At 33.4% G+C, this 26,734-nt stretch overlaps 1 pseudogene; it reads right to left on the bottom strand.

Annotated features, from left to right (window-relative positions):
* Positions 1–1,057: 1,057 nt before the first annotated feature.
* LOC111293403 (serine/threonine-protein kinase PBL36 pseudogene) lies at positions 1,058–26,734 on the bottom strand (annotated as a pseudogene).

Below are 26,734 nucleotides of genomic sequence, written 5' to 3'. Positions count from 1 at the left end.
TGGAAACAAGGCAGAACCAAGGGCATAAATCTTGCCATTGATAACAGTGCAACGATGATAGAAAAGGCCATTTTGCATGCGAGGGCCTTCCTTCCATCCCTGCTCTTGCTTTCCAGAACTTAAATCACAGAGTCAATAGAGATGCTCTTAAATAAAGGGCTATACGCCTACTAAGACAAGGTAATATTCATTGAAATTCATTAAGATTACTAAGCATCCTTATGATATGATTAAGTGGATTCAAGCAAATTGAATGTGGTATCATTAAAAGCGTGTCTTCATCACTTCTTGTATTTCACTTCACATATTTAACTGTTGAATCCTATGTTCTCCAAAATTCAACTAAAACATAACTTATAATTTGAAAATTTCCAGCAACAGAAGACAATGTGGGACACCCCACCATGGATGCTCCAAAAGCTAAAAACTATTTTCCCTCTGGAAGAGGATAGTAAGAAACCTCGTTTTGTGCGGATTACAGGAGGGTATGCTGATTTTGCTTTGTTGAAAAATCAAGAGCTCCGTTTCCTCCTGAACTCCTGGGGTGATGGAGAATTTTTAGCTTTGGTCATGTCACAACAACCATTCAAGAACCATTTTGAGGAGACATACCAGTGACCACTCGGGCCCTAGAATGTAACTTCATAGTTGCTTTCCAGTTTCCACCTTTCCCTTAATGAGCGCAAGAAATTGCTTTCAAATGGATAAAATTTTCATTTCTCAAATCCCAAACAAAACTCTTATCCTACAACTTTTGCTTTATTATCACGGTTGTCTGGAGACAAGCATCATAGAGGTTTACCTTATATTGAAGTGACAACAGAAATCATTGAACATTCTAAAGTTTTGGTATTTGAAGTAGGCTCAACTTAGTAATGCACCAACTAGCTCTAGCTGCAATAATTAGCAAATTATCACCATATACAGCAGGGAAGTAATGGAGTATTCATTTCTTGTCGCAATGGCTGGATATGAGAGCATCTGCTGGTGCGAATGTTATGTTTTGAACAAACAGTAGGAATATTAATCTGAAAAAAGAATTAAGACAACTAAAAGGTGAAATGAACAGGATACCATTTTCATTAATTCCAAAAAGCTCTTAATTGTTTCGCACTGGAGTTTCTTCGAATTGATCACCTTCATATTGGACAACATTCCCGTAAATACTCACTATTAAGAAAGAACGAGTCAGCATGAACTTCCAAACTCATGGCTGATGTTCATTTTCCCAATGATTACTTGAATCCCCGGAACAAAAACATGTAATGAAATGGAAAAGAGCCGGGTTGGGCAAATACTCAATGTAAAGGTTGGCCAACATTAGGTTTGGGTGATTGGTGAAGATGATTATTATGATATGGAGAGACATGGGGACCATTCGGAGACGACAGGCTTCTGGTAGGTTGTCCGTCCCTTAACAACAACCCTGCCTGCACTCTACTGCCAGTTCTAGATTTCGAAGAGGATCCCATTAGCTCTAACTGTATGGCTTGGAATTGGGAAGAAGTGTAAGCCATATCCTTGAGATTTGGCAGAGGCTTTAGGGCTTCAACAACTTCACTCATCAGAGGTCTGGCTTTTGGATCACGGCTAAGGCAAAGGGCAGCCGATTAAATTGCTTACTGAGCACCTTTTATTGAGAAGTATCCTTCAAGGCGGGGATCCATAAGTCGATAAAACTTTCGTGTCTCTCCAAGATAGGGTCGAGCCCATTCCACCAGGCTATGCGCCCCATTTGGTCGGTTTTTGTCCATGGATCTTCCGCCCGTCAACATCTCAAGCAAAGCCATCCCAATGCTAAAGGCGTCACTATTTGATGTAAAGTGCTTTTAGGTATTGAAATTAAGAGATAACACGATGATATTATTTTAAAATAAAATTTTAAAATAATAAAAATATTTTTTAGTCATTATAAAATTATTCAATAAAATAATTTACCTAAATAAAATTTATATATTTAATTCAACTAAAAATAAATCTTTATATATAGAAATGTAAGGTAACAAAAAAAATATAAAATCATTTTATAAGATTTCATCTACAAACAATATATCCTATGTCCAAGTAATTTTTTTAATTTGATCTTTTAACCTCTCACATGACTAAGCAAATTTATCATTTTAATCATCTGTAAAAAAAAAATAAAAGGAAAAGTGAGTAAACTACAGTTTTGTAAGTATAAGCTCACACGTCTTACTGAATCAAGTTTCATATATACGTATAGCTTATTCAAAACATCATTCAAATTATACTTCCAAAATATTTAAATAGGCATTCAAAGAATTAATATCAGATCAAAGTATTTCATCAATTACAAATCATATGTTATGGTAAAATACTTACTTCATATAAATCATGGATCAATATTCAAAATCATAAATTCATTATCATAAATCTTCATTATCAATAGTTCATCGTTAGCTACAGTCACTACTATAACCCATGACATTAGTCATGTTGATAATTTCATCTTCATGATCATTGTTAACTATTATAACTCACTAGTCAAGACCTTATGCTAACTATTATAACCTGTTAGTAGGACCGTATGATCATGGTTATACTAATTATTGCAACCTGTTAACTAGAGCTGTAGAACTAGTTTTGGTGTCGATGATCTTTTTTTCGAAGAATATAAATTCGTAGCTATTAAAATTATTCTTTAAGCATAAATTAAAATTTCATTTCATTTATAAGCATGAGCTATTGTTTATATAGCAAAATGTAAAATAATCATATATTTGATCCTATTTTTATAATAATACCTTTACTCATTTAGAAACATACATATACACTACAGGCGTTTTGGTTTTTAGTGGTGTTTTTTTTATCGTTTAACTGCGTTTGCAAAAAAATGCCATACAGAGTGTCGCCTATACACGCGTCGTGGTAAATAGCGATATTTTTGAAAAAGTGCCTCAATATTAGCGACGTTTATATCTGAAATGCTGCCATTTTAGCGACTTTTATATGTTTGAGACGTCGCTACTTTAGAGGCGTTTGAATATGAAAATGGCTCAATAGTAACAGCATTTATATCTTTTAGTCACCGTTATTTCAGTGACGTTTTTATGAGAAAAATGTCGTTGCATTTACGGCATTTGTAATATAAAACGCTGCTACTTTAGAGGTGTTTGAACATGAAAACTCCTCAATATTTACGGCGTTTGTATCTTTTAGGCGTTGCTAATTTAGTGGCATTGTTATGAGAAAAACACCATTGCTTTAGTGATGTTTTTATAAAAAACGCCACCTATCTAGTGGAGTTTGCTTGAAAGAGCGCCACTACTTATAGTGGCATTTTATGCTACAAACGCCATTAAATTATTCATTTAGCAACATTGCCAAACGCAAACACCGTCATTATGTAAAAATGTATTTTTTTAATTTCTTATAATAAATTTTATTTTCAGTAAAGAGTTAAATTCAGAAACTGAAATTAATATTAACTTCATTCACGTTTAAATATACATCTAATTAATACAAAGTTTAATAATTAGTATAATAACATTCAACTATTGTAAATACATTAACCAAGTAAAAAATTAAAATGGATGAAATGGATGACTACATATATTTTGCTGGCTGCCAATTGATGAAGAAAATTTTTCACCTTGGTCACTAGCGTGCTCAACAACCTACTGAATAATACCATATAATTTTTAACACTTCATTGTATGCTTATTTTTAATTTAAAAATTTTAATATTTACTAAATATAATACCTGAGTTGATAGAGCACCAAAATCATTTCCTGAAAATTATTGCACAAAATTCATAAAATGATCGAATCGATCATGCAATTGCTGAAATTTTGCACGCTTTAGCTCCATTCTAACACGTTCTTCTTCAATTTTGGCACGCTCCTGTTCTCTTTCTACTTTCATTTGCTGAAAACATTGTTGCATAGTTTGCAACTTCTCTCTCAATATTGAAAAGTCTTGCAAAGATTGACTTGCTGAGAGTGTAAATTATGAAAAGTTATGTCCATAGTAGGCAGATAGTGTTGGACCCAATCCAAGGCCTCGGACCCGTCCATGCCTTTCTTTTCCAGCAACTTTTATGAATATCCGATTTTTCATTTCTTGCATGTTAAGAGAACCTTCAGATGTTACTTCAATCTCAATAGTCATTTTCTCTTTCGCTTTCTTCTGTGAATTTATTATATACAACTATCAAGTTTAATGATTAATTGATTATATGTTAAAAAGAGTTAATATTTACTTTTATATTAAAATAGATGATACAAATTACCACAATTTCTTCTGTTTCGACATTCATATAAAATTCATCTTTTTTGTGTGTGTTACGCGAAAAAATTTCACACGTCCAATTATATCGCCCATCTCATTCTCCTATACAAAAACATATATTATTTGATAAGACATATATCAACCGTAACTTATTTATGCATATCAATCCTGTCAATCAAGTATTAAATTTTTGAATAATTTTAATCTCCTTTATTTATATTTTGGCCTTGTAACAACACAATAATCTTAAACATATGCAAAGAATAAAAACATTTTATGCTTTCACACATATCAATCATGAAAACCAAATTCAATTATTTTTTCCCGGTTTAATATGAAAGATTGAAGCCATTCAATATGTTGAAAGGCATCCAAAATTTATTTGTATATTTACCTTTTATATACAAAAATATTTCCAAACAGAAATAACTGACAATTTTTTCTCCCATATCAACCATAGAAACCAAGTTCAATCAATCGGACAAGCTTAATATCAAGTACTGAAGCTATCGAAACTGTTAAAATACAACAATAACAACAACTAGATAATAAAGGCATAAATATACGTAAACAGTAACTTTTCATACATATCATCTGTGTAACTAAGTTTAAAACTTTTGATAAGTTTAATATCATGTATTGAAACAATCAAATATATTAAAATAGAACAATAAATGTTAATTTTCATATTTACTTTTTAACGGTAGAAAAAGTTCATTCATTGGAATAAGTTAATTATCATAAACTTATGATTTCTTTTTGCTTTCTTGCAAAACTTTTTGATTCACTTGTGTGACTATATTTCTGTTGCTTTCTACTACCAATCACAATCTGTTCTCTTTTCTGTCATAAAAAATAATTACGTATATGATAGAAATACCAATATTACCAACTGAAACCATTAAACACTTTCATCATTTCATTATATTATACAAAGTTATAAACTAGAACCTCTCATTTTCTTGAGAATCAAAATCTAACCAGTTGTTCATATTGCCACCTAATCACATTACGGGGTAGATTTTGCATCATCGCCTCTACAGTAGTATTTCAATCGAAATACTTATTCTTCAAACTATGCTTATAATCTTCCCATTTCTTTCCCAATGACTTAAATACAAATGAAGTTAGTATTTCAAGTACAAATCTTGACTGTAATAATACAATAAGAAAAGTTTGAATAAGTAAACAAAATGTAAAATAAAAAATTTGAATATATCTAATTAATTATACTAATACCTCAATAAAGTTTAACGCATTGGCCTTAACTTCTTCTAGAATATTATGTCATGTTGCATAATGAATAGGCAATTTCATTCCATTACGGGCTAGCATGCTTAGAAATCCAGCCAATAGTTAAGCCTCTTCACCAATTGGTTGCCTATCAAAGTTTGCAGACACTACAATACGCTCGTTAAGAGGTAATGCAAATAATTTTTTCAAAGTTGTCCGACCTCTGGTCCTCCGTTGACCATTGTTATCAACTGTAACAAATATAAAATATATTTATAAAATCATAATACTTTTATCATTATACTCAAATTCTAAAATTGGAGAATATCATACCTGCATTCAAATTTAAAGCATAATTAATTGATGGGGTACTATCTAAACCTGGACCTTTAGTATTGTCAGATTCAATATCAATTGAAGGGTTAGAAGTGACGGAGGTAGATCCGACAGTACGTTCATTTACCTCAAAAGGATTCAATCCATAGCTAATATCTATAGGTGCCGCAGACAATTCTGAACTAATATATCTGATATGTTTTCTTTCAACCTATTTCTTTGCATTGTAGCTTACCTACATCATAAAAGTGAATATAGAAAAAATATTAGTTCAGAAGATATATAAAGACATTATCAATTTAAGAAATCAAAACCTACGATATATAAAGAACATATCGATTTAATTAAATCAAAATATAATGTATGATTTAGAAGACAATAATTATACAATAGCGAAGATATTATTTACATACTATTATTTACTACGTTATGTCTTAAACACTCGAATTATAAATTGTAGACACCGATTTTATCCGGATCTACTGTTTTAATTTTAATAATAATAATAATATTTTTAATAAAAAATTATTAATAAACAAAAAAAAATAAAAAAAGTAAATAAACAAAAAAAAAAACAGAATAAGACAGAAATCAGCGGGTTGGTACGGCGCCGCTGTCGCCAGCCCCCGACCAGCCTCCTTTCAGCCTACCTATAGCCACCCAAATCCCACCTAATTGAAGCTCTTTAAAATCAATAGACGAACTCTTCCCCCTGGCTCTCAGGGTTCTCGAACAAAAAAAAAAAGAAGAAAACCCATTCGATCTACCCACGAAAACTCTTGAGCTCAGATGAACTCTTCCCCCCTCCAAACACCACACCAAACCCATACCCAAATAGAAACGTAAAAACAGATCTACACAAAACACAAAAAAATAAACACAGTCCTTTCCGCAGGGAGGAACCCAGCGCCGAAGCTACTTGCAAAAGCAAAAAAAAAATTGCATCAATCTTGTTTCAACAAAATAAACAAAAAAAATTTGAAAACAGAAACTTTGAGCCCCGATCTACGCTGATTGGGGCTATTTTTGACAAAAAAGAGGTTAGATCTTGGAAGAGCACGTTGAGGAGCGCTTCTAAAAGTATTTTGACATTTTTTGATCACCGATGACCATCTGCAGCGACCGTCGGTGGTGACCCAGGCGGCGACCGATGCGGTGCTCCGACGATCGAACGGCGAGAAGGCCGGACCCCTCCCTTAGAGCCCTCTCTTTCTCTCTCTCATTTTTTTCTGAAAACAGAAGCAAATGAACAAAAAAAAAATTTAATTATTTATAGAAAACATTAAAAGTAAAACGACGTCGTTTTGGGCATAGGGCCAAAACGACGTCGTTTCAGCCAAGGAGGATCAGCGCGTCAACCCGCAACCCGACCCAGGATCCGCGCACCCGACCCGATGACCCGTTTCTCCTTCAGCTCTAACCGGTCTGACTGGACCGGAACCGAACCGCCCATACCGAATCAAATTGGTACTGAACCGTTGATCCACCCAGATCGGATCGAACTGTCGAACCGAGCCATGCATTGACCGGACCATTGACCAGTCCGGTTCAGGTAAAAAAATTTTTTTTAAAAAAATTTTTCTTATTTTTTTATATATTATTTTATTAATATTTATGCATATTAAAATATTTATACTTGTTAAATTAAATGATGAAATTGTGGTTAAATTTTTTTTTATAATTATGTTAATTTTTAGAATAAACTTTAAAAACAATAATATAAAAATAAATTTAATAATAATACTAAACTAATAAAAAAATGAAAGAAAAGGAAATTTTTATCCGAAGATGAGATTCAAAGGTATTCCGAGTAGTGATGCTTACGAAATCTCTAGGTGAGAAGATTGTTTTTTAATACTACCAGTGTATTGGAGTATTTATAAAAAAATTTTCAATATAGTAAAGATTTTCTTTTTTTTAAGTAATAAATAAAAATTGGCTAATAAATTAAAAAAATAAGTAATAAAAATAGGAAGAAAAGAAATTTAATCCAATGATGGGATTCTAAAAGTATTCCGAGTAGAGATGTTTTAAGAAATCTCTAGGTGAGAATATTTTTTATAAAATATTACCAGCGTATTGGAATATTTATAGAAAATCTTCAATATGATTAAATTCTTTTTTTCTTCAAAATTTCAATTAAAAATAAAAAAAATTAATAAAACAATTAATAAAATTTCTAACAAAGGAGTATAAAATGTGTGCATAAATATGGTAACATTTTGCATTGCATGCATGATATTTTCTTGCGAAAAATAAATTCGAGCCTCCGAGGATGAGATTCTAAGGTATTCCGAGAAGCGATGCCTAAAAAATCTTAAGGTGAGAAAAAGTTCTTCTAATATTACCAACATACTGGAACATTTTAAGAATTATTTCAACAAAAATGTTTTAATTTATTTTTCTCGAGAATAAATTTTTTTCCTAATAAATAAAAAATCAAGAAAATTATTTTTTGAACACCGAAAATTGGACTATTTTTATCAAAGGATAACATGTAGTTAATTGGTACTATTTTTAACGGGCGTTGTGGAGGTGCTAATCCTTCCCCACACGTAATCAACTCCCGAATCCAGACTGTTGCGCAGACCCTAAAATTATCTTTTTAATAAATTTTAATTAATTTTAAGATTTCATTAAAAGGATATGTTTTAATAGGTGGCCAATCGTACCTAGCCAAAAAAGATTGGTGGCAACTCCGTTATTTTTTATTTCATTTTTTAAAATTCATCGGACGGACACAAAACCGTTATGACAGCTTGGTGACTCCACTGGGGACTAGCCTTTTATTTTTGAGAGTCAAGCCAAAATTAACTACTTGTTATCCTCAAATTTTGATTTAAATAGTCTTAATCAATTTCTTAAATTTTTATTCTTCATTTTTAGTAAAAAAAAAATGAAACAAAACAAATCAAAAATAAAAAGCAAAAAAAATTCACACACATTTCTTTTACTATGCTTCTTATGTTTTATTTTTTTGTATATATTACTGTCAATAAATTAGGATATATTTGCACACAATAGCACGATGCATCTTATACATGAGCTCTATATCTGGGCTCCGTCTTTTATAGGAAGAAGTAAAGTACCTATGCTCTCGTGAGGTCATAACCTCTGCAATGGTAAGCGAAATACTTTCACTCGAATTGAACCCTTTCCGTTCGTAGCCTGTAATAGGTGAGGATCGGGGTGCCTTACTAGTCCAATATAGACGACAGTGAGGAACAATTTGGGAACTTTTAGACCCTGTCAATCCAAACCTAGCATATAATAAGCTTGGAAAACCAGCCTTATGTAGAGCCTTGTCCTTCTTCTTGTAAGAAATACCTAAGAATAAAATTTGTGTATAATATGAAATAAAACAAAAAAAAATCTCAAAAAAACACTAAAAAAAATATTTTTTTCGAACCACACTAACTCAATTTTGTTTCTTTTTTTTTTGCATTAATCATATCATACAGTTTTGCATCGAGATATTTACTCTAGGACATTTCTCCCAAGAAGTTTTCATGGATCTCATAGAACTACAGATTTGCTCATCCTCAGTCAGTGTGCCATGTGAGTCGTATAATGAAGTACATGTTTGGTTGAAAGAAGCTCAACAAAAGAATGGAGATTGTTTGCCTACCAGTTATGTGTCTGAATTACCCGAGAAAGTGCATTTAGATCTCACACAGAATGATTTAAAAGAGTTAGTTACTGTCTGGGGTCAGTTAAGTGAGGAAAGAAAAGAAAGCTTTTACAAAAAGTATGGATAGATTGCATCCCTCATTTTAGTAGTGATCAATGAACAGTTGGTCAAAGTAGCTATATAGTTTTGGGATCTATCCTATAGATACTTCACTTTTAATCAGGAAGATTTGATGCCAACTATCGAAGAGTATTCGATTTTGCTCGGGATAGAACTACAATGTCCAGATAAAGTATTTACCTGAAAGCCAAAATCAGGTTATCGTAAAAAGTTAGCCAAGCTTATGGGGGTTAAAGTAGAAACCATTGATTCCTTTGCGAAGTCTAAAGGTGAACATCTCGGCATTTGTTGAGACTTTCTTCGAAACTTCATTTAGGAGCATTTGGATAATGATCAAGGTATGGATGTGTTTGCTCTAGCATTGTATGGCATGGTAATCTTTTCGAAGACTTTGGGTTACATTGAGATAACTGTGGTAGACTTTTTCGAGCAAATTAAAACTCAAGCAATTAATCCCGTTCTAGCAGTCCTAGCCGAAACCATCAGGTCATTGAATTTCTGTCGACGAAATGGGAAAGGACAATTCATAAGATGTGCATCTCTATTATACGTATGGGTCAGAAGTCATTTCAAATGTGGGAAGAGTGCATTTTCGAAACCATATCTTTGAAATAAGACACCACTCGAAGAGTTTTGTAAAAGCCAATGGCCGACATTAAAGACTAAGGAAGAATGGGTCCTTTTCTTGCAAAGGCTTACTGGGGATGAAATCGAATGGATGACGCTTGGATGCCTCGTGTGCCCTTGTTGTATTGTGGAGGAAATGAGCCATGGATTCTATTATTAGGGCTATAGGGTGTTGTAAGTTACGCTCCATTGATGGTACTTAGGCAATTTGGTGCAAAACAGTTTGTTCTTGCTACTCATGGCCTGGTCCAAGTTAAATTCATTTATGGGGAATCGAATCCATCAAGAACCTCGGAGCAGTTGATCCAAGCATGAAAGAGAACATAAAGAATGAGGTTAGGGCCTCTCATCGACAAAGTCACTTTTGATTACTAGATTTAGAAAGTAATGCGGCCTAGAGACATAGTACTCCCTCCTGATGATAGCTCATATTAATTAGTTAATCTTTCAGAAGAGGTGCAATTATCAGAAGTTGAGCTTGTCAAGAAAGAATTAGAAGGGATTTGGCTAATAGTGATTTAAAAGATCTACACCAGAAAAATAAGAGGTTACGAGTTTAATTGAAAATTGAAAAAGTTACCAAGTCTTACCTTAACCGACAACATGAAATTGATGAGCTCCGAGAGGGAATAAACTAATGGAAGGGCAAAGCTCAAGAAAAGCAAGAGGAGACCATCAAAATTTCTCAAGAATGTTAGAATTGGAAGGGATTATACTCTACAACCTTAGCAAGATTGGTGGAATGCCAAAACGAAAAGGAAAGATTGAAAGTCATGCTCGTAAAAGAAAAAAAAAAGCACTTCGAAATACTGAACGAAAAAGAATCACTTCACCAGGTGATCCAAGGGTTAGAGATACAACTATAAGACCACAAAGGCCATATTTCAGCAATGATAGATGAGTGGCATAGAAGGAAAAAAGATTGAATCTTCACATGTGATTCAGAAAGGGATGCTCACATGAGATGAAAGGTAAAAAGGTTAGGGAGGCAACAGTACATAAAGCACTTGACTAATCAAGTTTGCAAGGCAGTGAATAAAGCATAGGAGATGGTTGAAAAGGTAGAAAAAGAAAAGTCAATCCCATAGGAGAATATGGACAGCGCCTAGTGAACTTTCTAGATGAGACGAAAGACCATTATGAGCAAGTCAAATGCTTCTATGGATAGAACTCTAGAATGGTAAATCTTATGTAATAAAAGTTGTATGGGATCAACAAAAATTTTTAATGTTGAAATTCGTCCAAGAAGAAATATCTTCCACTTATATTCATGCATCATATACATCATTTTTCATAAAATAAGTAAAAAAATAAAATTTTCAACACATAGCATTTTAATTTTTTCTTTCTTCTTTTTCAAAATAAAAACTTTGTGGTGATAAAGGTTCAAGAATAGCTCGCCCATTAAAAATTTTGGCTCAACCTACTCGTCATTCATACAATACCAGGATATAGACAAGAATTATAGAGCAAGAACAGGCCAGTCGATTTGAGAGAATTGAGAAAGCTTAAGAAGAACTAAGAGGGGATCTTAGCATAATAATGGATATGCTCAAGAAAATTGACAAGAAAAAAGCAGTGGAAGAAAATCCTAGCTTTCAAGAATAATAGCCAGATATGATAGATCCTGTCTATCCTCCAAGGTTTAAGCTACGACTGAACCAACCTTCACAAGAAATTAGAGTACCAATTCTTACTCCCGGTGGATATCCTAATCCTTATCCAGGAATGACATCCACACTTGCTCCAGGATAATTTCAAAATTTTGTTAATCCCATTATGATAGAAAAATCACCTAAGCCAATCTTAGTTCCTGATTTGGATGATCCTAAGGAAAGAGAAAAGCTAGAGATGCAGACACCTGAAAAAGTAAAAGATACCAGTGCCTGAGAGAAAATGAAGTTATTGGAAGAAAGGCTTAGGGCTGTAGAAGGAATGAATTTTTATGGCTCCACAGATGCGGCTAACCTTTGTTTAGTTCCAGATGTGGTAATTTCGCCTGAATTCAAGGTCCCTGAATTTGAAAAATATGATGGCACAAAATGCCCAATGACCTACATCACCATGTATTGTCGAAAGATGGCAGCATATGCTCGAGATGAGAAGTTGTTAATGTATATATTTTAAGATAGTCTTACGGGTTCTGCAGCTATATGGTATGTTTAATTAGATAGGACTCATATTCGTTCTTGGCAAGAGCTTACAAAGGTATTTCTTACACAATATCGACATATCACGGATCTGATTCCAGGTCGTCTATCTCTATAAAGTATGAAAAAGAAAGCAACTGAAAACTTCAAGGAGTATGCATAAAGATGGAGAGATGTGGCTGCACAAGTTTAACCTTCTCTCACTGAGAAAGAAACAACTATTTTATTTGTGAATACCCTGAAAGTACCGTACTATGAGAGATTGATAGGCAATACAACTAAAAATTTTACAGATATGGTGATATCAGGTGAGATCATTGAAAACGTCATAAAGAATGATAAGCTCGATGCAGGAGAGACAAGTGAAGCAAGAAAATGTGAAGCTCCTAGAAAGAAAGAGAATGAAGCTCAAGCAGTGAACTATATAGGGCAACAATTCAAAGGTTTCACACCTTATCCTTACCAGTATACCAAACTCATTACCCTTCTATAAACCATGTTACATCCATCCCTCATCCATATCAACCATACCAACCACTACAACCATTAGCTTATTCATCCCATTTTCAGCCATCTTTTCGAACACCCATCTATTTTTATAACCATCTTGTTATACCTACAAGACCAGAATGGAGATCTAATAGTGGTCCAAGAGCCCCAAGAAATACCCAAGAAAAACTCACTTTCGATCCCATTCCCATGACATATACAGATTTGTATCCCCGACTTGTTGAGAAACATCTACTTGCTCCTATTATTGTTGAACCTATGAAACCTCCGTTTCTCAAATGGTGTGACCCTAATTCGCATTGTGATTATCACTATGGGAATCCAGGTCATTCCACTAAAAATTGTACTACTTTGAAGCACAAAGTACAGGGGTTAATCAATAAAGGAGTATGAAATTTTGATATCAAACAACAAGAGACTCCAAATGTCAATGAAAACCCTCTACCGAATCATACTAGGCCATCAATAAATGCTTTGGTTGATGGGCAAACAAGCTATGTGAAAAGTAGAATAGAAGAGGTCAAAACTCTTATGGCTAAAGTGTTTGAAGCCTTGGTCAAAGTTAACATGTTGAAGCTAATAGAACCTCAAAATTTCTCTGAAGCGATTAACTCAACTGAAAGCTGCAATTATCACAGAGGTGTTCTAGGGTATTCTATTGAGAATTGTCACCAATTCCATTAAGAGATGCAAAAATTGATGGATGAGGGTCGAATAAAGTTTTACCAAGAGAGAGAAGAGTTGGTGAAAGTTGAAGTGTCTACCATTAATTCAAAGAATAAGTTTGTGCATAGACCGATAACTATCTATTATGATGACAAGCCAACATCGAAGCTAGAAAAGCCCGTCTCTCGACCAGTAGTGACAATTAAAGTTTCTGGCCCTTTTTCATATCAGAATGATAAAGCAGTAACTTGAAAGTATGATTATGATGTCGTAGTTAACATAGATACTGTCAACATAACAGGTGTAGGAGGCATAACTCAAAGTGACAGGTGCTATACCCCAGAGGCTTTAAAAAAAGCTAGAAAGGAGAAAGTCAAGGTAAGAGAAGAAAATGAAAGTCAGAGTGGTCTTGATGTAACCCCAAAAAAAGAATGCCAGAAGCCAGTATCTGAGAGTGAAGTAGGTAAATTTCTAAAGTTAATAAAACATAGAGAGTATAACGTGGTAGAATAGCTTAACAAGATGCTAGCTAGAATTTTGCTATTGTCATTATTACTTAGTTCAGAGTCACACCATAATGCTTTGCTGAAGGTGCTAAATCAAGCATATGTGTTTCACAATGCTTCTGTTGAATATGTGGAATAGCTTGTTGGCAATCTGACGATTTCAAACTATATCTCTTTCAATGATGAAGAGATTCTTCCTGAGGGTAGAGGAAGTACCAAGGCTCTTCACATTACTGTGAAATGTAAAAGTCATATAATGGCTAAGATTTTAATTAATAATGGCTCATCTATCAATGTTATGCCTATGACTACTCTGGCAAAACTCCCTGTTGATGGATCTTATATGAAACCTAGTCATATGGTAGTGAGAACCTTTGATGAAACCAGAAAAGAGGTGCTAGGAGATATAGAAGTGCCATTACAGATTGGCCCATGCACTTTCAACGTAAAATTTCAAGTTATGGACATCTCTCCTTCATACAGTTGTTTATAGGGTAGACTGTGGATCCATATGGCAGGTGCTGTCCCATCCTTATTACATCAGAAAGTTAAATTCATTGTTGAAGGGAACCTAACATGTGTGGCAGGAGAAGAAGATTTATTAGTAACTCAACCGATAAATACTCCTTATGTGAAATCGATAGATGAAGCTCTAGAATGCTCTTATAGATCTTTCGAGATTGCCAATGCAACATATATAGCTGAAAGATATAAATTGCATTCACCACACTTGTCTACGACAACTAAAATGGTAATCAAACAGCTTACCAAGATGGGATGGCGATCTAAAGTCAGACTTGGGAAAAACTTGCAAGGAATCACGAAGCCATCGGTCATATATGAAAAAAGAGACAGATTTAGCTTGGGATATAAGCCAATAAGAGGGGACAGAATAAGAATGGTGAATGAAAAAAAAAGATAAGAGGATAGCTAATCTTAAGGGATATGAGCTAGAGTCAGAGCCTATAGTCATTCCATACCTCTATGATTCTTTTCACTCGGGAGGATACATTTATCCAGATTTACCGAGAGCCTCAAATGCAGGATTCGTGGAAAAATTTTCAAGCTGGCCATTCAAATGGTGGATGATGGAGAAAAGAAGAGTCAAAGTGAAAAGTTGTTCGTGTACCCTTGTCCTTCAGATTTTGAGCTGGATAATTGAAAAGTTACAGAGCTGCCTGTTGTTTTTAAAACTTTGGAAAAGTAATGTACTGTGGAACTTTAAATCCCTAATTACTTTCTACGAGTATTAGGAGATTTTTTATGGTATGTTTATGTTTGTCATTTTAATAAAAGACTTAGAAGATGCATCTGTATTTCTGCTATCATTTTCATCTTCATTTTACTTTCCGTTCTTTTCTTTCCATCATTTTCTTGCCATTTCATTTTTGTGTGCCAATATTTTCTTCATCTTATCTTTTGCAGGGTCCCAAATAATAAACATGAAGATAATCATGGCAATAATCTCAGATTTGATTTTGAAAACATAATTCATGTTGATGAACTTGATAATGAGAAAGATTCAGATAACTACACACTGCCTCTCGATTTGTTAAAATTAATAGAACATGAAGATAAGCCAATTGAACCCCATCAAAAAATTACTGAATCAGTAAATTTGAGAGATGGTGAGAACAAAAGAGAGGTCAAAGTTGGAATATCTCTTTTACCAGCTGAAAGGCAGAAGCTAAAAGAGCTACTCCAAGAATATATAGATGTATTTGCATGGACTTACCAAGATATGCCAAGATTCAGCACTAATATTATAGAGCACAAGTTACCTTTAAAACCAGGATGTAAGCTGATGCAGCAAAAGCTAAGGTGCATGAAACCAGAGATGCTGCTGAAAATTAAAAAGAAAGTGAAGAAACAATTCGATGCTGGATTTTTAAAAGTGGTAAAATATCCTGAATGGGTAGCCAATATAGTGTCAGTTCCTAAGAAGGATGAAAAAGTGAGAATGTGTGTCGATTATCGAGACTCGAATAGGGTAAGCCCTAAGGATAACTTTTCTCTACCTCACATCGATACTCTAATGGATAATACTGCTAGACACTCCACATTTTCCTTTATGGATGGTTTTTCAGGCTATAATCAGATCAAGATAGCTCAAGATGATATGGAAAAAACTACATTTGTGACCATGTGGGGGACATTCTGTTACAAAGTTATGCCTTTTGGGTTGAAAAATACTGGTGCTACTTATCAAAGAGCAATGGTGACTCTTTTTCATGACATGATGCATAAAGAGATATAAGTGTATGTGGATGATATGATCGTAAAATCTCGTGAAAGAGAGGATTATGTAGTCAATCTTAAAAAACTGTTCAATAGGTTGAGAAGATTTCAGTTGAAGTTGAATCCTACCAAATATACATTTGGAGCCAAAACAAGAAAACTATTGAGCTTTGTAGTCAGTGAAAAAGGAATTGAAGTTGATCCAGATAAGATACAAGCCATCCAAAACTTATCTCCTCCTCATACCTCAAAAGAAGTGCGAGGTTTCTTAGGAAGATTAAACTATATTGCTCGTTTCATCTCTCAACTCACTATAAGTGTGATCCTATTTTCAAGCTTCTCAGAAAACATGATCCTGGAGAATGGAATGACGAATGCCAAGAAGCTTTTGATAAGATCAAAGATACTTATCAAATCCACTTGTGTTGGTGCCACCAATGCTAGGAAAATCTTTGATTTTGTACTTGACAGTGCATGAAAATTCAATGGGATATGTGCTGGGGCAAAGAGATGAAACTGATAAGAAAGAACGAGCAATTTACTACTTGAGCAAAAAGTTCACTAATTATGAGTCAAAGTATTCACCATTAGAGAAGATGTGTTGTGCATTAACCTAGACAGCTCGAAGGCTTAGATAATACATGCTTTATCACACTACTTGGCTCATAGCAAAGCTAGATCTTATTAAGTATATCTTCGAAAAGCCCTCATTGATAGGAAGAATAGCATGGTGGCAGCTTTCAGAATATGATATCATTTACGTGACTCAAAAGGCTATTAAAAGGAATGCAATAGCTGAATTCCTTGCTGATCGTGCAGTCGAAGATTATGAGCTAATGAAATTAGATTTTCTTGATGAGGATGTGATGGCCATTGAAAAAAATGAACCTGTTGAAAAATCATGGATGATGTATTTTGATGGAACTGCTAATGCTTTGGGTCATGGTATTAGGGCAATTTTGATATCTCCTGATGGACATTATTACCCCATCACAGCCAGATTAAATTTTAATTGCACAAATAATGTGGCTAAATATTAGGCCTATGTTATGGGTCTACAAGCAGCAATTGAAAAGAAGATCAAAGTGTTAGATGTGTTTAGAGATTCAGCTCTAGTCATCTATCAGTTACGAGGTGAATGGGAAACAAGAGACTCTAAGTTGATTCGGTACCATAAATACATCTCTGAGTTGGTTAAGCAATTTAAAGAAGTTTAGTTTGAGTATCTACCTAGAGAGGAAAACTAAATTGCTGATGCATTGGCTATTTTAGCTGCAATGATCAAAATAGATGCAAATACTGAAATCCAACCCATCAAACTGGATGTGAAAGATGTACTAACACATTGCTCAGGTGTTGAAAAAAAAATTGATAGAAGGCCATGGTATCATGACATCGTGCAATACATTAAAAGCCAGCAATACCCAAAACATGCAACAAAAAATGATAAGAGGACTATTAGAAGATTGGCTATGAGTTTCTTCATTGATGGAGATATCCTTTACAAAAGAGGTCGAGATCAAGTGCTCTTAAGATGTGTAAATGCAACTGAAGTAAAAAAGATTATTGAAGAAGTGCATGATGGAGTTTGTGAGACACATGTAAATAGTCATATGATGGCCAGATAAATTATGAGGGCTGGCTATTATTGGTTGACAATAGAAGGAGACTGTATTGATTATGCTAGGAGATGTCATAAATGTCAGATTTATGCTGACAAGATTCATGCTCCGTCATCCATATTACACGTTCTAGCTCCTCCCTGGCCATTCTCTATGTGGGGCATGGATGTCATTGGTCCCATCATTCCAAAAGCTTCGAATGGGCATAGATTCATTTTTGTGATGATTGATTACTTCACCAAATGGGTAGAAGCTGCATCATATGCTAGCGTGACCTGATCTGTGGTATGTAAGTTCATAAAAAGAGAGATAATATACAGATATAGGCTTTCAAAGATAATTATTTCTGATAATGCTAAAAACTTGAATAACAAAATGATGAATGAAGTATGCACTCAGTTCAAGATTCGTCATCGTAATTCGACACCATATCGTCCGAAAATAAATGGGGTAGTGGAGGCTACGAATAAGAATATCAAAAGAATCCTGAAGAAAATGATTGAAACTTACAAAGATTGGCATAAGAAGTTACCTTTTGCTTTACATGCTTATAGAACATCAGTCCGAACATCTACTGGGGCCACACCATTCTCTTTGGTATATGAAATGGAAGCTATGCTACTGGTCGAAGTGAAAATTCCCTCATTGAGAGTCCTGATGGAGGTAGAGTTAGAGGAAGCAGAATGGGTTCAAAATCACTACGAGCAGTTAAACCTCATTGAAGAGAAAAGATTATCAGCACTTTATCATGGTTAATTATATCAAAAGAGGATGATGAAAGCACATGACAAGAAAACTTGTCCCTGTTACTTTAGGGAAGGAGACTTAGTGCTAAAAAGAATCCTTTCAAATCAACATGATAATCGAGAGAAATGGACACCAAATTAGGAAGGCCCGTATGTGGTGAAAAAGGCCTTTTCTGGTGGGGCATTGATTTTGGCAGAAATGGACGGAGGTGATTTGCCTACCCTAATAAATTCAGATGTTGTGAAAAAATATTTTACTTAAAAAAAAAGAAAAAATGATGACTTATCTAAGCTGAAAACCTGAAAAGGCGGCTTGGATGTGAAGTAGAAGCATCATCAGAAGAAGATCCAATAACACAGGGCAAGTATAGTTTGACGAACTCTGAATGATCAAAGAAGTCATCTGATTTAGTTTTAGAGAAAGAATCTAAGAATATTTTGTTCATGATTATCTTGTGATCATTCTTTTGACACTTTTGTTTCAACTCAAACACTTTGACATACACTTGTTATCAGCCATATGAAATACATTATCTTTCATTTGAAAATAATGCCTATCCATTCCTCTATCCTTATGTGATTTTTTTGTTCATCGTATAAGTGAATAAGAGAAATGTGTAATTGCATTTTATTTGTCTTGAACTTAAAATGATGAAAAGAAAAATAAACATGAAAGATCTCAGCATTACTTTTAAAGTTGACAAAGGTAAATGAAAAAGGATGAGAAAAGCATGACAAGACATTGATGTTGCAGACTTTTGAAGAAAAAAAATTGTGGTCAGATGTTAAGAACAGATTAGTCATATAAGAATTTTGATAAAAGAAGCTAAAAGCGAGAGATTTCGAGAACCTTTTTACTACAATGAAAGATTTTGATTGCATTACATGTATTGTATTATGAGCACTCAGTACATACATCCATGATAAGTTGTAACAAAGACAAAAATTTTCCATTTCTTAATGAAAAAACAAGATTTTGGTAAAGACAATGATCAAACAAAGGAATTCAAAAGAGAGAAATTTACCTGTTCAAAGATGAGAACTCAAATTTGAAAACAGATGAGAATTTTTTAAAGTTGTGAGCCTCTACTGAGAGGAGCTTTTTCAAGAGATTTTTAAAGTTGTTGAGCCTCTGCTGAGATGAGCTTTTTAAGATAATTTTTAAAGTTGTTGAACCTCTGTTGAGAAGAGCCCTTTTCAATATATGAGATTTTTAAAGTTGTTGAGCCTCTGCTGAGAGAAGCTTTTTCAAGAGATTTTTAAAGTTGTCGAGCCTCTGCTGATAGGAGCTTTTCCAATATATGAGATATTTAAAGTTGTTGAGCCTCTGCTGAGAGAAACTTTTTCAAGATAATTTTTAAAGTTGTTGAGCCTCTGCAGAGAGGAGCTTTTCCAAGATATGAGATTTTTAAAGTTGTTGAGCCTCTGTTAAGAGGAGCCCTTTTCTGTCAAACCAAAAAATTTTTTTTTTCTTTCTTATTTCTCAATGTTTCATCTTTTCAAACAAAATGGTTATTTGTTTGTCTTTACCTTATTCCTGATTCACAGAAATAGGCAAAGAGGATTTATAAGACCTTCGAGCAATTCTGTAAGACCTCCGGGCATGATTCTGTAAGACCTCCGGGCATAAATTTGATTCATGGTGTTGTCTTGATCAATTCTTTATTTTTGACTTGCGGTGTTATCCCAGTCAATTCTGTAAAACCTCTAAGCATGATTTCTAAGACCTCCGGGCATGATTCTGTAAGACCTCTGGGCATAAATTCGATTCGATATTATCTTGATCGATTCATTATTTTTTGACTTGCGGTATCATCCCAATCATTTTGTGTTTAAAAATAAATAAATAAATAAAAAATCACGATTTATTTTCGGACAAAATCAGTGTCTTTGTCTTTGCCCTATTTCTGATTCTCAGTAATGTGCAAAGAGGGGCAGTTGTAGACACTGATTTTATTCGGGTCTACTGTTTTAATTTTAATAATAATAATAATATTTTTAATAAAAAATTATTATTAAACAAAAAAAGTAAACAAACAAAAGAAACAGAATAAGATAGAAATCAGGGGGTTAGTACGGTGCCGCTATCACCAGCCCCTGACCAGCCTCCTGTCAGCCTCCTTTCAGCCTACCTACAGCCACCCTACAGCCACCTAAATCTCACCTAATTGAAGTTCTTTAAAATCAACAGACGAACTCTTCCCCCTGGCTTTCAGGGTTCTCGAACAAAAAAAAAGGAAGAAAACCCATTCGATCTACCCACGAAAACTCTTAAGCTCAGACGAACTCTTCCCCCCTCCAAACACCACACCAAACCCATACCCAAACAGAAATGTAAAAACAGATCTACACAAAACATAAAAAAATAAACACAGTCCTTCCCGTAGGGAGGAACCCAGCGTCGAAGCTACCTGCAAAAGCAAAAAAAAATTGCATCAGTCTTGTTTCAACAAAACAAACAAAAAAAAATTTGAAAATAGAAACTTTGAGCCCCGATCTACGCTGATCAGGGCTGTTTTCGACAAAAAGGAGGTCAAATCTTAGAAGAACGCGTTGATGAGCTCTTTTAGAAGTATTTTGGCATTTTTCGATCACCGATGACCACCGGCAGCGACCGCCGGCGGTGACCTAGGCTGCGGCAGGTGCGGTGCTCCGACGGTCGGACGACGAGAAGGCCGGACCCCGCTCCCAGAGCCCTCTCTCTTTCTCTCATTTTTTTTCTGAAAACAGAACCAAATGAACAAAAAAAATTTTTAGTTATTTATAGAAAACATTAAAAACAAAACAACGTCATTTTGGGCATAGGGCCAAAACGACATCGTTTCAGCCAAGGAGGATCCGCGCGTCAACCCGCAACTCGACCCGGGGTCCGCACACTTGACCCGACGACCCGTTTCTCCTTCAGCTCTGACCGGTCTGATTGAACCAGAATCGAACCGCCCAGACCGAACTGAACCGGTACTGAACCATTGATCCACCCAGACGGATCGAATCGTCGAACTGAGCCGTGCGTTTACCGGACCGTTGACCGGTCCGGTTCAGGTAAAAAAAAATTTTTTTTTAAAATTTTTATTATTTTTTTATATATTATTTTATTAATATTTATGCATATTAAAATATTTATATTTGTTAAATTAAATGATGAAATTGTGGTTAAATTTTTTTTTATAATTATGTTAATTTTTAGAATAAACTTTAAAAACAATAATATAAAAATAAATTGAATAATAATACTAAACTAATAAAAAATGAAAGAAAAGGAAATTTTTATTCGAAGATGAGATTCAAAGGTATTCCGAGTAGTGATACTTATGAAATCTCTAGGTGAGAAGATTTTTTTTAATACTATCAGTGTATTGGAGTATTTATAAAAAAATTTTCAATACAGTAAAGATTTTCTTTTTTTTAAGTAATAAATAAAAATTGGCTAATAAATTAAAAATATAAGTAATAAAAATAGGAAGAAAAGAAATTTAATCCAATGATGGGATTCTAAAAGTATTCCGAGTAGAGATGCTTTAAGAAATCTCTAAGTGAGAAGATTTTTTATAAAATATTACCAGCGTATTGGAATATTTGTAGAAAATCTTCAATATGATTAAATTCCTTTTTTCTTCAAAATTTCAATTAAAAATAAAAAAAATTAATAAAACAATTAATAAAATTTCTAACAAAGGAGAATAAAATATGTGCATAAACATGGTAACATTTTGCATTGCATGCATGATATTTTCTTACGAAAAATAAATTCGAGCCTCCAAGGATGAGATTCTAAGGTATTCCGAGAAGCGATGCCTAAGAAATCTTTAGGTGAGAAAAAATTCTTCTAATGTTACCAACGTACTGGAACATTTTAAGTATTATTTCAACAAAAAGGTTTTAATTTATTTTTCTCGAGAATAAATTTTTTTTCCTAATAAATAAAAAAATCAAGGAAATTATTTTTTGAACACCGAAAATTGGACTATTTTTATCAAAGGATAACATGTAGTTAATTGGTACCATTTTTAACGGGCGCTGTGGGGGTGCTAATCCTTCCCTACACGTAACCGACTCTCGAATCCAGACTGTTGCGCAGACCCTAAAATTATCTTTTTAATAAATTTTAATTAATTTTAAGATTTCATTAAAAGGATATGTTTTAATAGGTGGCCAATCGCACATAGTCAAAAAGATTGGTGGCGACTCCGTTATTTTTTATTTCATTTTCAAATTCATCGGATGGACACAAAACTGTTACGACACAAATTATAGGTACATGGAATCATGGTTCATAAATGTCTTCAGTTACATCTTCGCAGACCCATTGAGTGTAGGTACTGGGGATATTCTCATCCAAGTTTTATTCAGTAAAAGGATAACATTCAGTTCCATGTTCAACATCATCTTTGGTATCTAACCCCATATCAAATAAGTTTATAGGTGTGTTTCGAAGAACAACAAACCAACCTAATTTTTTTGGATCTTCAGAGTAAAATACTTGTTTAACTTGAGATGAAAATACATAAGGTTCATTGATGAGTTGTTGTCCAGTGTGAATTAATCGAGAAAAATTCACAAGTGTACATCCGTACTGATCTTTCTTAAGACCCCTCTCATTATTCACATCAGTCCAATCACACTGAAATAAGATAACTTTCCACTTGTCATAATAATCCAACTCAATGATGTCATTAATCATGCCATAATAGTCAATATTTCCCTCTAAAAGGTTTGTATCCCTAGCACTAGCATAGCTAGTAGTTGATGAAGTCACAACAACTTCTGAATTTTGTGTACTTCTAAATCTCCCATGAAATTTTGTGTGAAATCTAAATCCATTGATGATGAAACCTTTGTATCGTTTCACAATCCGATTTAGACCGTGTGAAAGACACTTCACCTCTTCACTAACAAAACTTTCACTCAAAATCTATAAAAGTGGAATAAATATATATATGTTATTAATGTTATTTTGATCGTAACCATTTTATATAGATAAAAAATAATGGAAAGGATGGAATTACTTACAGTTGCTCCTAACCATTCATGAAAGTTTTCAGCGAATAACTTATCAACCTCTCGAGGGTTTGATCATCGATAATGTGCAGGATCTTTCAAATTATTTCTATACTCACTATAAAGCATCATGATAAAGTATTAACAATAAAAAAAACACAATAAATTATGTCTAATGTAATGAATAATTTTCTTGCTAACAAATGTAATTCATAGTATCAGATATATAAACCAAATATTTTCTGGGCATAAATATATAACTAACAACAAACGTTTTTCTGGGCATAAACCTACAACTGACTTTATGGTCAAAGTATCAATTATGTTTTTTTGATGTGATTAATAAAGACATTTTTAGCAAGGAAACACCTTCAATCACCCCTAATAGAAAACATAGAAGATGTTTTTTTACCAAAATCGCCTTCAATAAACCCCCCAGGAAATTATTGTCCGAAATATTAAAGGCATTTTGGGCAAAAAATGCCTTCAATAATACCAACTAAAAATTAATTGAATGGATTATGAATGACGTTTTTTTATGGGTAACGCGTTCAATAATCCTTAATAAAAAGTTTATGAAGGCAATTTTGGATATAGCCGCCTTCAATAATCCAACCATTAACATTTATCATTGGAAATATTAAAGGCGTTTCGAGCCAAAAACGCCTTCAACTATCCCATCCAAGTTTTGTCTATGGAATATTGAAGGCGTTTCTTACAAAACCATCTTTAAAAATAAAAAAAAATTACTAATTAGATTATAGAAGGCGAGTTCGGCAAAAAACACCTTTAAGAATTGACTCCATATTTTTTCTATCGATTATTAAAGGCATCTCTCAACGAAAAATGCCTTCAATATTCTATGAAAATTTTTTTTCAAGCAATTGGTGAAGGCATTTTTGCCAAGAAAACGCCTAGAATAATCAATAACAAGTAGTCTGTTCCTAAACCCAAAAAAAGGCTAAAGGACGGATCTAACCAACAACCTTATGGTAAATATCCGTACGATCCAAACAATTTGATAAGCTTAATATTGAATGTATTTATGAAGAAAATAAATTCAATAAGCCTGGGGAAATTTTTGGTCCAAATATTAAAGGTGTTTCTTGTAGACAACGCCTTTATTAATCTCATATAATTTTTTATGACATGATTATTGAAGGCGTTATCTGCCAAAGATACGCCTTAACTATTCACCGAAATTTTTAAACAAAAATATTCAAGGCATTTTAGTCGAGAAACGCTTCTAATATCAAGTCTTGGGTGGCTTTTATTAGTAACAACGCTACTATTTGAATATTTAGTGGCGTTTGGATAATAAACGCTTAAAGTTTTATAAAAACACGAAAGCTAGCGGCGTTTATAAGTGAAAGGCCACTACAAAACTGTCGTTAATACGCCATTTTGCTGTAGTGATATACATAAGTTTGAAAATAAGTAAAGTGTGTGAGGTTTTCCCCTTTTGATTCCACCACTTAGATTTTCCTCAAAATAATTAATGGCCTATTAAAGATCATTTTAATATATAAGAAATTAATTAACCCCCTTATAATACTAAAAATAACTAAATTATACAAGGGTTAACTCAACTAATTAATTCTGGCAGCTTGCATTACCTTCACTAAAATGACCATATTTTAAGATATATAACTCAGAATTAAAATATTTTTAGTGCATTAAAAACTAGACTCGATAAGCTTTCTAACCATATATGGCTCACCTCTCAATTCCTTGTAGATTAATTGTAATAATTTTTTTAATCCACATCATATGTTGCTGCTAGATAGTATGTATACCTTTTAATAAAAATTAGATATTTATTCTTAGGAGACTTAGAATTCAATTTTGCTTATTTTGTTAGAAAAAAAACTCAATAACCTTTTAAAAAATGGCTTAATTCATAATTTATTATAAAAAAATTAAGAGAATTTTCACAATTCCTCCCAAGTTCTGTTGCTTGGCAACCTACACATCTTTAAGTAAAAATTAGATAACTCTTCATATAAAATTCAAAATCGACTTCTATTTGTTTCATTGAAAGTAGATTCAACAATCTTTCCAACAATATATAATACTTATTGTAATAACTTATTCATTAATATAAAATTTCATTTTAATTCACTGTTATAGATAATAGCATTTCATTCAAAAACAAATTTTCTTCTTCAATCTTTAAAAACCCAAATTCCTAATTTCAACCTTTAAAATCCATTCAAAAATCATCATTAAATCTTAATAACATGAACTAAACAAAGCCCAATAATTTATCCAAATAAATCATGAAGACTAATGAGAGATTTCATAAATTTTCTAAATTTTTCTCTCATAAACTTCAACTTCAAATAATAACACTATATGGTATTTTTCTTAAATAAAAAGAATGTGTGTACTCATCTTTTGGAGATTAATCTGATTGTAATCTCTGATTTCAAATTTCTAACTTGATTTTTCATTCTTTCTAACTTAAGGAAAATGAGGAAGAAAAACTTCTATTTTCTTTTCTATTTCACGATAACTAAGTTTTCTCTCATAAAATACCTTAACGACGTTTTCTTTAGTAATTAATCTCTTAATTAAATGAACAAGTTTTAGTAATAGCCTAGCCCAATTATCATTTGGGCATAGGTATTATAGATGCCCTAGAAAAATATAGTTCTCATTAGGTAGAAACTTTTCTTGTTTCTATTTCCTTTTTTCTATCTTCCATTTTTGAAGAAGAGAACGGGCCTCAATTGCAAATTCAGGTTAATAGAGAACCCATGACCTTATCCTCTAGTTCATGTTTAAGAGATGAATAAGTTCCTAGAAAAATGTCAATATATGCCAATTAATCTTCAAAGGAGTCCAACCGTATTTAACTATCATAACATACTGAGCTGCTTAACCAAAATTTCCCATCACAGGAGTAGATGCATGCATCTTATTATCTCCCTCTGGACCATCCTTAGCCAGTCCAAAGTCAGAAAGCTTGGCATTGGAGAAGATTTCATAATTAAAGTCTCGATATATTACTGGTTGTTCAGCTTCCTAGTGAAGAAAAGCAAGACCCTACGCAGCACCAAGTGCAATTTTCATTCTTGTGGACCAAGGAAGAGGCAT

The sequence above is a fragment of the Durio zibethinus genome, chromosome 10 (assembly GCF_047325235.1).
Source record: "Durio zibethinus cultivar Kanyao isolate XHJ-2024 chromosome 10, ASM4732523v1, whole genome shotgun sequence".
Lineage (NCBI taxonomy): Eukaryota > Viridiplantae > Streptophyta > Magnoliopsida > Malvales > Malvaceae > Durio > Durio zibethinus.
Note: the sequence above shows the minus strand (reverse complement) of the source record. Positions and strands in the feature narration are given on the sequence as shown.